The sequence below is a fragment of the Nyctibius grandis genome, chromosome 1, assembly GCF_013368605.1.
Source record: "Nyctibius grandis isolate bNycGra1 chromosome 1, bNycGra1.pri, whole genome shotgun sequence".
NCBI lineage: Eukaryota > Metazoa > Chordata > Aves > Nyctibiiformes > Nyctibiidae > Nyctibius > Nyctibius grandis.
Genome location: NC_090658.1, coordinates 106,431,686 through 106,445,540, shown reverse-complemented (window position 1 = coordinate 106,445,540; position 13,855 = coordinate 106,431,686).

Genomic DNA, 13,855 nt, shown 5'->3' with positions numbered 1-13,855 from the left:
AGCTGCCCACACAACCCTGAACCTACAATCTCTTTGCCTGGTCAGCTAAATGGTAGCAACACTGAAAATTATGTTTCGAAACTAAGCGTCCTGGCTTTGGACGTTTCTGATGTAGGCATAAGGAAAAGTATTCTTTGGAAAATAAAATTAAACAGAAAGACAGTTGTGAGGTATTTTCAGAATTTAATTACATGAAACTCTGTAAATACCACATCTTCATTTTTAATTTTAAAATGCTTGTTACCAGCTTTGCTGGAGACCAATCTAATTCAAGTTGGCAGGACTTTATAGTTTAACACAGGGAAACAGCAGACATTTCTTCTTCTCAGTGTCTTGAATAGTAGTTCTCAAGCCTGTCCGTGCTGCTGAGAAATGCTCACAGACCTCTACCAATTGCAGAGGAGCAGTCACCACTTTGTGAGTATAAAGCTTAATCCATGAGCATAAACCCTTCCCCGGCAGGCTCGGTGTTTTCAGCAGTTTCTTAATCACACAACTACAGTCCAATAGAGCAGGATGTGGCATATTCCCATCTCCTGTGGTTTGCAGGACCTCAGGGTGTGATTCTGACCTCACAGATGGGGTTTACAACCCTCTATATGGATCACAGTGTTTGCACCCGAAAAATCGTGGAATAGAATAGAATAGAATAATTTTCAGTTGGAAGGGACCTACAATAACCATCTAGTCCAATTGCCAATGGTTACTACATACACTAACTACCCTCATGCCTACTATATACACTAAATTTGAATATGCTTAGAGTATGTATAATGCATAATGTATAACTATAAATACTAGTATTAAAATATGTACACTCTTTCAGAAATCCACTTCAGATGTCTTTTTTAATGCATATATATTTCTGTGATGGAGAATTCACCACAAGTTCTGGTCCTTTTTTAGCCTTCATTTGCAAATATCATTAATACTCTCACAGGAGACTTAGTTTTTTGCCTAGAAGCCGATAAGATCATCTAAGCAGTTTGATCTTGACTGCTCTGAAAAAATAAGCAGTTCTGTGCCTCCACAGTACTTCAATGAAAAACACAGAAATTTAAATTTCTGGTGTATATGATCTGTAGTATGGCCTTTGGAGAATACTAGAATATAGACCTGGAATGAGTCAGAAGCATACACTGAGCCCTGTTGTCTACTCTTACCTATCCAACGGGGAAGTCAGGTCTGAAGTAAGTTTACCAGTAAGTTCAGACTCTCCAGCATACATGTAAGTGAATTACTCTCTGTATACCTGTATTAAAGGGGAAGGTTCTGATGCACAATTTTTCATCAGCATAAGGTGATAAAACACATGATGGTAATAGACAAAATGCTATACAACACGTTTTTGTACTGTTAAATACTGTCATGTACCGCTTTCTGCAGCTTCTGTTTCACACTTAGCAATAATATTGACTTTTACCTCAAACTTAGTGGTTGTTGTTTTTCAGATTTATTATACTAATTCACATCAATGAAAGCATCAATGAGCTGATAGTTGATTAGTGATTAGTCCTTCCTTCTTATTCTGGGAATGATTTACCATATACAAAAGGGAAACAGGTTGATTCATTGAAATGATCACATTTAATATCTTGCACCAAGTGCCTGGGAGAATAATCAATTTCAACTAAAGACAGACATCTTCATTTTGCCTGTGATAATTCAAAAGTCACTGAGATGTTACTGGTTCAGAATTGAGTGCTATGGAGCTTTTATTTTATGTATTCGTTCATTTCACCTGCGGGAACAGATAGGATGATAGAAAGTAAAATTAATAATGAAAAATAGGGTGAAATTGGAGCAGAGACTGGTAAGAATGAAAAATAAGCTAAGAGAGGTTCTGTATATAAGCAGAGAGCAGAGAGAATGGGAAAAAATAGCGGTAGAGATGTCAACTTTAGCCTGTACACAAGGAAGAAAAGAATGGTGATGTCCAACAACTGAGTTATACCACAGACTTTCTAGGATGGGTAGCTCATTCTCACAAAAAGTTGTAGTCCATGAGATTTGCCACATTCTAGTAAGAACTACCACACTTACAAGTAAAACTGGCACAGAACTAAGCCTTCAAAACTTGGGGTTCCAGTCTTCTGCCAAAGATTACTGCCTAGCTTTGATCAAATAATTTGCTTTTGCTGTCTCTTAATTCTTCATTTATGAATAAGGATTGAAATACTTCTGCTTAGGAAGGGTAATGAGGTCAAATCCACTAATATGTGGTTCAGGCACTACTTAAGGCCTCTGGCTAAGCCATTCCTTCCTAGCACATTGACTTTGCATAGGACTTTTCACGTCACATGCAATCCAGTGATAAAGTGCACTGGATGAATACGGGATTTTCTTGAACCTGAAGTCAGGACATGAAGTTAAATTAATACCAGAGCATGCCAGAAAGAAGGCACTTGCTTGTGACTAGCACTTGTGTAGATCTAAAGAAATTATATTGAAATCAAATAAATCATACCAACATACACCTGATCTATACTCTCCATCACTATTCACTGAAGTAGATTGATTTTTAAAATTATTTTGCTTTATCCAGTTAACCATTTTAGAACTCGACTAAGCTTACCACTCTCAGCCTTCTGTCACCAGTCACACATGAAGTGCAGATCACCATACACATTGCAGGTACCCTGTTGGGACAGAACAACAGCCTCTGGAGGAGTCCTTTTCCATGAGCTGTAGAAAGAATGCTCTGGATGTTGCAGGATTAAAGCTTAATGTGTTCTCTTTAAAAATGTTTAATATATTTGAATTTAGCTGTGATTTAACACAGAAAAAATGATAATGACAAAGTCTCCAGAAGTATGTATGTTGACAACTTTGCAATTCCATTCATAACCAAATATCTGTGAGCTGCAAAAAATGCAGAATATGTAAATGCATATAGATCAGTTTGGCAGGTTTTGTTACTGTTTTTGTTCAAGTGCCTTGGTCTAAATCCTGATTCCCCTTGAGACTAATGGCAGCATTCCAGCTATCTTCAGGACTACTGGGAGTTGCTCCACTGAGACACGTTTGGCCCCCAGACTGAATACCTCCTACTGACATTGAAGTAAGCTACGCACAAAAACAAAAATTATGGTGTGGCTGCACACAATTTTCTGAAGTTATTAGATATATAAAACAATAGACAAAATCACCTAGAAATCTTCCTTTGCCTCCTGTTGTTTAATATTTAAAACATTATTACCATATTCGGGGTTGATTTGCATTTGATAGCAAGAGCCTATTTAAACCTGAATGCTGCTGGATCTCTGTTTCCTTCGCAAACAATAGAGATGTTGCTCATTTCATATATTATTGCAATAGTGTTGACCATTTTGGGAGATGTTTGGAATGCCTGTCGCTATGTTTTACAAAGGGAAGTCAAGTGGTGTCTTTTGGGAGATACAATACATACTCAGCAAGGCCTTGAATAATGAAACTCAACATTTATAATGCACCTAATATATAAGTGTGTGGGAGCTTTCAGTTCTCCAAATCAGTAGTCATTCATTTGATAAGAAAGTGGCAACTGATTAATGTGTTTGGCTAGGCAAACACAAATTTTCTGTATGCAATTATGTAAGAATATCTTCATACACAGATTAATATCTGCCTTAGGACACTTTGATATTTGATTTCAGATACAAGAATTTTTATTATGGTTAATATTCAACACTTTTATTACTATTTTGTGTACCATTATTATGTGATACACATGTAGTGTTCCTATAATTTTGTTGTTTTCTATTGTGACTAATTATGCATTTCAGCCCTGACTTTGTGTCCTGGTTTGGACTAGGATGGACTTTTCTGTTAAGTTTCCTTTAAGTTACTTTACTTCCTGAAGTGGACTACACAGCTTGTTGAGCAGGAACTAGGGTCCCTGTTGGGTCTCTTTGTCCCACAGAGGAAGGGTCTGCAGAGTGCCGCACCTGTGGGGAGGGGCAGACAGGACAGGTGACCCAAACCTGACCAATGGGGTGTTCCATCCCACCCACATCATCCTCAGTATAAAGCTGAGGGACCACGAGGGTCGCGCTCTCTTCTTCTATGGCTGACATCCTGGGAGGACCCTGCCCACACTGCTGCCGTGGCTCCTGAACCCGGTTCCTGCCTGCTGCCGCATGTGCTCCAGGGTTGCCCAGCGCCTGCCCTGCAGCGTCAGCCACGATGTAGTTGTCATTGGGGGAGCTCCGTAGCAGTTTTGTATACTGTTCATTATTTATTATACTCTTTCTTTTCCTTGTTACTGTTCATTAAAACTATTTTAACTTTCCAACCCATAAGTCTCTCTCCTTTTTCTCTTTTCCTTTTCCCCTGGGGAAGGAGAAGGTTAACAGAGAGTGCCCGCCGTCCGTTTAACTGCCCGCCCAGCCTTAAACGGCGACACTTTGCAAAAAGAACTAAGTGCACATTTAACTTCAAGTATGTAACTAGTTTCACAACCTTTCCAAGACTAAGGTTTACAATTGTGCCAAGAGTACTACTCAGGTTTTGTTTACATTTCCCTCCAAATACTACATTTATCCTTCATAGCAGTAAGTACAAACTTCTGAATCTTAGACAAGATTTACAGGCATTTCACAAACACCCTAAATAACAATATAAAGTAAAATACAGAGACCTATTTTTAAAAAAAAACATTAAAGTGATCCTGCAGACTTTAAGCATATTGCCTGAGGAGCAAAATTCAGCTATAGTATTCTAATAAAAGCAAGCACAATATGGAAAGCAAATTATATCTGGATGAAAACAGTTACTTCGATAAGAAGAAATTCTGCAAGCATGTTAAATGATAACAAAGGATTCAAAGGAACTTATTTATAAAATAGGAGGTTTGCATTATGACTAAGATTTTGCTGAATTTACATTGGGAAAGCATGGAATATGCTTTGATGTTTAAGAAATTGCTGTTTCTTTGACACTTTACCCAGACTATTCTGAGCCATATAAAAGGTCACTCAGTAAAAAAAGAATCAAATCAAAGATGATGATGTGAGCGAGGACTGCAGAAATAATACCGATGAGTAGAAATAGTGGACAAAAAGGTCAAGGGAAACTTTACGCTGTGGCAGGTCTACAGAGTTAATGACAACTCTTAATTATACCCCTATTAACTTCAAAATGGTGTCTGAAGGAATCAAGCAGTGTCAACTACAGCAACTCCTGCTCAGTGGAGTCAGCAGACACGATTCTGCCTGTGGTTGTGATAAAAGTAAGTTTCCTGGAGGAAAATTAAAGTAACTCCACCTTTCAACTCCTTCCGAACTGTAGCATGCTACTAAAAATTTGCTAGCACACAAAAGCAGTTGCACATCTGTTCTAAGTACAATTCCAAATTATTTCTTCAATTACTCTATAAACCCAGGGTACAATTAAGCTTTAATCATAAGTTTAACATTTGCTAATTACTTATTTAAAATCTTTAGACATACTTTTTGAAAAAATTCAAAAAAGGAAAGTTCTGAGGAACAATTATATATTTGCCATTCCTGTTTCTGTTCTGGGAAACACCTATTATTTCTGAATAATACAAAGATTCCTGGGTGTTTCAATGAACCTGCTTGGGCAAGACTCCTTCATTTTTCACCAATGTTTATAAAGGTAAGTTTTACTGTGTGTCACAAGTGGCATTTGTAAGTACAGGAATCCACCAACCTTTAAATTTCCTCTCACCCAGGTGGCTCGGCTGTGTCATGCTTTTCTTCACTCAGTATGAAGGGGGATACTGGCATAAGTGTTTCCCGAGCTTCTAAACATTTTTTAAAGAAATGACCTTTACAGTGAGAGTTTGGTGTTGACCTTTAACCTACAGTTTCAACTAGTTAAATTGTTAAAATATACTAAAAGATCAAAAGAAAGGATTCACTTACCATCAGGGAGTAATAGGTTTGAGATTATTTCATGACATATTTGAAATCAAGACATCATTCTGGTCTTCATAGATACTTAAAGGAGAAATTTTATTTTATTTAGCACTATTGTTAGCTTCTGTACCCTGTATTGATTTGTAAGAGGTCAAGTAAAGGATTTGTACGTTTCATATATAGTACCTGAACCTAAGAAAAATTTGCCCTTTTCCCCAGTTGTAGATGCAGCCTTTCATTTAATTTTAGCAGATGAGACAGAAATTAACACATTCCCAAGCCTGACATAAATTCAGTCTTTTTTTCGTAGACAAAAATCACAGAAATGTGGACTGGAATTGAATGTCTGGAGGTCACCTAGTCCAACCTCCTCCTCAAAGCACCAACACTACTTTTGTCTGCAATGGCATTATTATCCAAGTCTTGAAAACCTCAGTGAAAAGGATTTGAATTTTTAGCTGAAGATGGAGGCTCAGAAAAGGAAAACAATAAAAACAGGGAAGATCTACCTAAGTTAAACACCACAGCTGGCATAAAAGCAAATAGGTATCAACCAGCCATGAGTAAATGCAGTCCAGAAATTCAAAGGAAATTTAGACTATCAATCAGAAGACACAAGTGATTCAGTGACATAAGAGATCCTTTTCCAGCAGCGTGTTCCTGTTTTGCGAACTGTGATCACTGAGTGGTATAGCAATGAAAGAAATGTGGAAGGAGGTAGAGAAAAGGTAAGATTTTGTGTTGGTTTGCCTTGATCCTGAAAATACAACCTCCAAGCTAAGTCTGCCCAGAGATATCTATCCAAGTGCAATAAACAGCCTGTCTAGTCCCTTTCTGCAGCACATATATAGGCTCAAGGTTGCAAAGACTTAAAACCAGGATTTTTTAAAGATCAGTCCCAGCTCAGCCAGAAGGATTCCAAGATCAAAGAAGAGATTTTATTATTTTTTTTAGGAAAGAAAGAAAATAGAGAGTGAGATGTTCCTCTTTATAAGCAGGGGTGCAGGTATTCAACTTAGTAGTGACGGTGCCTCTGTTCTTGTTTTTGGATGCTATCATGTTTGGTAAAACAAATATTATTCTTCATTAGCTTGTTTATTTTGTACATATTTCTTTATTGGGTTTAGTTTAACAAAGATTGCATTAGAAGGAAGAAAATTACTCCTCTAATTATGCTTCAATAAAAATTAATTGCTCTTAAATTACAGAAAATTACTTCAGCTAGCAGATAATGAAAGAGAAAGCAACAACAACAGAAACAGTAAATAACCTAGGAATACAGGTTATATTTCAAAAAGAAAAGACCAAGAGTGTGCAGATTTTAATGATGATAAATGTTTTAGCATCTGACCTTCAGCTATTTGTTTTACAGATTGTTGGAGCTTATATTAACCACAACAGAAGAAAGTATTTGGGTAAATTAACAGATAAACATTGCATAACCTAAAGAAATCAGGAGTTTCACATTCTGAATGGTAAGATGCCACATTTCACAGGAGCAGTAGGCAAAATTTTTACTGTTTGCCTCCACAATAAAAAAACTTCAATATGTCAAAATTTCTAAAAATACTGGCTTTTTATTTTTTTAGGAGGGGAGTATAATAGGATTGCATATAGGAATGGGTGATTCCTTCATCAGTTCATTAACACTGAATTCTGTTTCAGAAATCACACCTTTCACAGGACTTGCATTTATCTTCTCCAAGCTAACCACCCGTCCAGAATAAGGGCTTGTTATGCGAAATACAAATCCATTATCAAAACTTTCAGTTTATCTTAAAATTTATTTCTTCATTTCAAGTTAGACTCCCAAGCTATGTCTGTCCTGAGAAGCTGAACAATGCCAGGGAACATGCTCAGCCACTGGAACATAATTATTTATATAATACTGCTGAACTGTCCAGATGGATCCTGACATGCTCTAGCCCAGGCTGACCAGCACTGTTCCAAGAAACTCCTGGGAACTGTTCAGTAGCTGGAAGGGATCAGACATTGTTTCCAAAAGGCAGGTAATACATTGACTCTATTCTGGAGGTAAAAATAATTTCAAGGGTAAAAACAATTTAATAGCATGGACAATGGATATGGTCATAAATGCTAGTTGGCACCAGTTCCAGAGATGTTACTTAGTTTACTAGTATACTTGTAGCCTCCATGTCAGGCATCTGTGACTTTCAGTATTTGCATTTGACTTTTTCTGGACATGTTGACAAGACCTGCGATCCAAAGTGGGTTGCCTACTAGAGCATCTTGCTGTACCAGAACCTGCTTATGTTCTTTCTAGAATATCTGTCCACACAGGTGGACACATACTTCCAGTGGAAAGCAAATGAACCGTTGCACTACCCATCTGCTGCTTTTATGAAAGCTGTGTTGCTAATGCTGCCTTAACTTTCCTTGGGAAAGATAATTCACTTGTTCCCAAGAAAACTGAAAGTAAAAGAGCAGCAGCTTCAAAGGAAATACTTGCAGTTTGGAAACACTTCCTTGTAGGAGGGAAAAAAAATAATCTAAAAGTCTTAGGGATTGCTTTGCCTCTCTGCTCTCCACAAAAATACAAAGAAGTATCGGGACTATTTTTTGATGCCAGATGTTACCCAGTAGAGGCACATTCTTCAAGATGAGCCAAACTTGTCCCTAGAACAGTCTTGAGAGGTTTTGAATATGCAGTAAACCAGAATTAGGTGAAGCATTGGGTCTTAGAAAGGTGCTAATAGGTTCTTCTTTAGGCTCTTACAAAAACAATTAAGATTTTCTTTCTTACAGCATGTTTTGTTTTCTCTTGTACAAGCCCAAGATGGACTCATACCTCAGTCTCACAATCCAGGTTTAGACACAAAGGTTAATCTGAGGGATGAGCCTGCTATATCCACGTTTCATTTCAGCAACAATCTGTTAATTTTTGGGGAATACTCCTTCAGCTGGAGGCATGTTTGACATGAGGGAGAATAACAAAAATGTGCTAATGCTTCAATTTAAGTGTATCTTAAAGTACTACTTTAAAGTATAGGCCTCCCACCTACGTTATTTGTTTGACCCTGCAATTTTGCTGGTGATTTGCCTGTGCGCAGCAAGTCCAAACATCTTAAATGACATGCAAAGAGGTCACAATTCCATGCTGCATTGCCTGGAAAGGCAGTCCCTCTGCAGGGAGAGGCAGTGTCACTTGCAGTGGGAATACACCACATCTGATGCATCCAGTGTCCTTACCATGCTCCTCCCTGATGGGAACTTCCCTGTGCACTTCAAATTCTTGTATCCAGAGGAAAAGGAAGCGAGCACTTATGCAGAGCTTTGCAGACATATGTGAATCTGTTTCTACTTTTTAAAAATATGTGTTCTTGGGACACTGCAATTCTGTGAATTGCGTGGAATTTTGATAGAATTTTACCTTAAAGTTACAATAGCTATCCATGAAATATTGAAACATCCTACTAAAATTTGTGCTCTTGCTTGTTTTTTTCTAAATGTTACTTTGCAATCAAAAAAAACCAAACTTGTAATTTTGTGTTTATCGAAAACTGGATCTTCAATAGAACTGTAGTATGATTGCTATTTTTAAACTATTTTCATCCATTTTTAAATAAAATTCCAGAAAAAACACAGTAAATAATGTTAATTTCAGATCCTTTGAAACAGAGCTTTGAAATGTCAGCATTTTAACACTGACTTTTTCTTTTTTTCAACCAAAAATAATTCTATGCCATTTTGCAAAAGAAAGTAGCAAGATCCATATATTCTATCTATGCCAAAGTAGAAAAAATACTGCTAGCAAAGCAAAAATATTGTTTTCTGTTATTCTGTGCTGAAGGAAATGGTGGAAGAGCTGTGTTTCATGCTTTCATCTGAAAAGAACCTTGTAGCATCACTGGATAGATGAAAGACCATGGTTTTTATTTACTCTTTCTCCAAAATAGCAAGTGTCAATTGTTTTGAGGAAGGTACTTAATAGAGTTTATTGGGAGAAATAAGAACTGCTGGTAAGATCTGCATTTTCTGCCATGATCTCCCATGAGTTCAGAAAAAACAATCAGATTCGCATGTTTTAAATTACATTTTTTGATGTGCCGACTGCATAGTATCAAGTAGTTATGCAGCTAGTCCAAAGTCCTGGCTTTGAGGGCTCTACAATTTATAGGAACCATTCATGAAGCAGAGAAATCTAAGGAACTTCAGTTGCTGGCTCTCCTGTGCTCTGGAATGTTAGAGAGATAATTCACTAACTTTCTTTTCAAGTAATACTTAATGCAACTGTCAATGTTCTTTTTATCCAATGCAAAATCAAAAAGTCCCCAACGTGCTAAGCATGGGTAAATTATACTGTTGTTCCAGCATTTATGGTGTTATTTCATACTTACATGAGTATAGTAAAGGATATGTTATGTTTGCACCATTTTAAATTCATACTAATATTTTTTTGCCTTTGAGAATTTCACTGGGCTGTTATGCCCTAGTCACACACAAGACAACTATGCTGTTCTTTACTGAAATTGCTTTTCATCATGACAAATTCCATGGAGTAGATGGAGGCAGGGGGTGAGTGGGGTCTTCAATGTTTATTTTGAACTGTAGCGAATCACGTTATCCCTCTGAGTTTAACCATGATACCACGGGTGGCTGAAAGTCTCTTCATTTTTCTGCTTCATGCTTAAAGATGCAGTATAAACGTATAGAGCCTGAGTAAGTGAAGTGTTTAAATACATACTTACATAGGTATGAGTTTGAGGTTTAAGCTGAAGCTTTAGTTCTTAAGCCATCCAGTTGGTTTGGCTGCACCAAAGTTTGAAAAGGCTTTTCCTTAACAAATCTGCCTTCTGACTGTAATTTATTTTGTGCATCACCAGCGAAATTACAGCTTGTCATCTGTTTCTTGCATATCATTGTTTTGGAAAATCTTAAGGGAAACTTTAAACACTTAAGGAAAGAAAAAGAAAAACTTATTTTTTAACTGCATGTCCTCATTAAGGCATTTGTTTTCTGTTTTTGTGAATTTCTATTTAACTGCACATGGAAGGGCTGTTACATTTTCCTTAATTAAAGAAGTTGTGATGTACTTTGGGGACAATTACAGTAGCATCAGTGGAGTTGCCTCAATGTTGGTTAGTACAGAATTTTGTCTTCTGTTTGCAGACTTTGTGCATTGTCCCCCTGGAAGATCAGGAACCAGTGACATCAAAGCCAACTGAGGACAGGGTCTCCAGAACTTCTCCTCGTCCTTTCTGTAAGTTACTTCCTCAAAACTGAAATCTAATCACCAACCCTACAGGAACTTTATTTGTTCCCCACTTATAACACACATAATACCTACATAGCCAGAAGTAGAAATCGTCAAGAGTAGTCAGCATGGCTTCACCAAGAGGAAATCATGCTTGACCAACTTGATAAACTTCTACAATGAAATGACTGGCCTGGTAGATAAGGGAAGAGCAGTGGGTATTGTTGACCTGGACTTCAGTAAGGCCTTTGCCAGTGTCTCCCATAAGATCATCATAGACAAGCTGTTGATGTATGGGCTGGATAAACAGACAGTGAGTTGGACTGAAAACTGGCTGAATGGCCCAGCCCAGAGAGTGGTGACCAGTGGCATGAAGTCTAGTTGGAGGCCAGTAACTAGAAGTGTACCCCACGGGTCAATACTGGGTCCAGTCTTGTTTAACATGTTCATGAGTGATCTGGATGGTGGGGTAAAGTGTAACCTCAGCAAGTTTGCAGATGGCACAAAACTGGAAGGAGTGGCTGATATGCCATAAGGTTGTGCTGCTATCCAGAGGGACCTTGACAGGCTGGAGAAATGAGCTGACAGGAGCCTCATGAAGTTCAGCAAGAGGAAGTGAAAAGTCCTGCACCTGGGGAGGAACAATCCCAGGCACCAGTACATGCTGCGGGACACCCAGCTGAAAAGTAGTTTGGCAGAAAAGGACCTGGTTGACCCCAAGTTGAACATGAGTCACCAATGGGACCTTGCAGCAAAGAAAGCAAATGGTGTCCAAGGCTGCATGAGGTAAAGCATTGAGAGAAGGTCAAGGGAGGTGATGCTCCCCTCTACTCAGCACTGGTGAGGCCACACCTGGAGTGTGTATCTCCATAACAAGAAGTAGAAATCCTTCTGAGATTCACAGATGTAGGGTTGACACAGATGTCACCTTTTGGACATACAGGTTAAACCTCTTTCCAAAGCAGAGTTTGGAAGAGACTCACACACACTGTTGTCTATTGGCCTCATTCAGGAAAATGTTCTTGTAAGGAACTGCAGATAAATGCTGCTGTGTCACAGCATTTTAACTAACTGTCCAAAGCACTTATTTCTCAACTGCCCTTTCTACCCCTCCTCCCTGCACCACACCTTCATTCCCTGTTCAGGTGAACAGGTGTAATTACAAGAGGTATAACTACTAAAGTTTTGAAGTGTCAAATTTGGGTTTCAGTCAGAATCTGTCCATTGCCACAGTAAACTTGATGCTCTGTTCGTATACTGCCTGGTTTCTCTTTCACACTTTTTTTAGGATATTTTATTCTTTAGGTATGACATGTCCAGGAAGTAATCTGTCTCTGATGTATTCAAAGGATACAAAATCATATCCTCATACATACTTGCATAGGAAAAATGTATTTGCATTCAAATAAGGATTTTATCTTTTTATGTATAATAAGGTATTAACTTCCGTTTACCTAATTATCCAACAAATTTCTGTTTTCACAGAACTACACATTTTATTCTTTGGTATCCAGCCAGATAATCCTTCCTGTGCGCTCAGTTACGTGAACCAGTTTTAGAAAAGTAAAGTCTATCTGTCACAGATGAAAATTTTTTCTCTGATTTGCTTTTCTTCCCAGTAAGCACATAGTTAAATATCAAAATAGGTTATTGGTATCATTTACATCTGATATGGAAATGATTGAATGTGCCATTAAAATCAGTAGTTTCCTAGTCTGTATTTCAAGCATACAGTACTTTCGCTGTTTCTTGCATTCTAGTGCCATAGTTATGACAAGATCCCAGGATTCCCAGTTTATTGTGTATTACTGAAATTTCAGAAAAGCCCTACACTTTCATTTTACACAAGTATGTCTCACATTTGCGCCAGTGATGCAGGCCACGACATACAAAAGCACCTGCATCACCAGTAGGCACTGGCTACTCTTATCAGTCTACAGTCTTCTCCCACACAAAGTGGATTCCTTGCAGGGGGCTCACATGCATTCTTGAATTTTAGAGGTGTGAGTACCATAAACAGAACCGGTGCCTAGGAAGCTGGAAGAATACACAGTATGGTATTCTGACATTCCTGTTTGATTGTCAGGATATTTGATGTGTATTGCTGCTTACTTCATTTTGTCCTGGTAACATGTTTTCACTCTGAGACATGCCTCTAAGAACTGGTGTGAGGCAGCTTGAGAAGAAAGCAGTGCAGCTCCGTTTCCCCATTGGATGGCTTTGCTGCACAGATAGCAAGATCTGATCCTCTTGTTTAACTAGTAGGATTACAGGTGCACCTTCCACAAGAGTTACTCCTACAAAACAACGGAAGAGTTCTTTGGCTTGAGCAACCAGCTGACCTCATTTTAGCATAGTTTGCCCTTAGAGTCCACAGAGTAGCCATTAAGCTGTACCATTCTTAAACTACCAGCAAATTAAGTTCTAACCTACCATTTCCAATCAGGGATCACAGACTACATGCAGGCCTTTATTTTTTAGCATATATGGAGTATTAGATACTTGTAAACAGCAAGTGAATATCTATATTGATCATCCTTTCCATTTCATTGGCCTTGATTATTTGTTTTCCTAGAGGGCCAACACACATAAGGTCAGCCCAGATGTATTTGCTCCATGAAGCAGATTGTCAGCCCTATTTTACTGGTAAATATACTAATTCTGTCCTTTGGCAACCAATAAGAGTACTTGCTCCTGTATCTAAATACTCCTATTAGCAGCCAAAGTCAATATTTAGGACACAGATTGACGATTGGTTTATTCATAGTCCTTTCTCAGG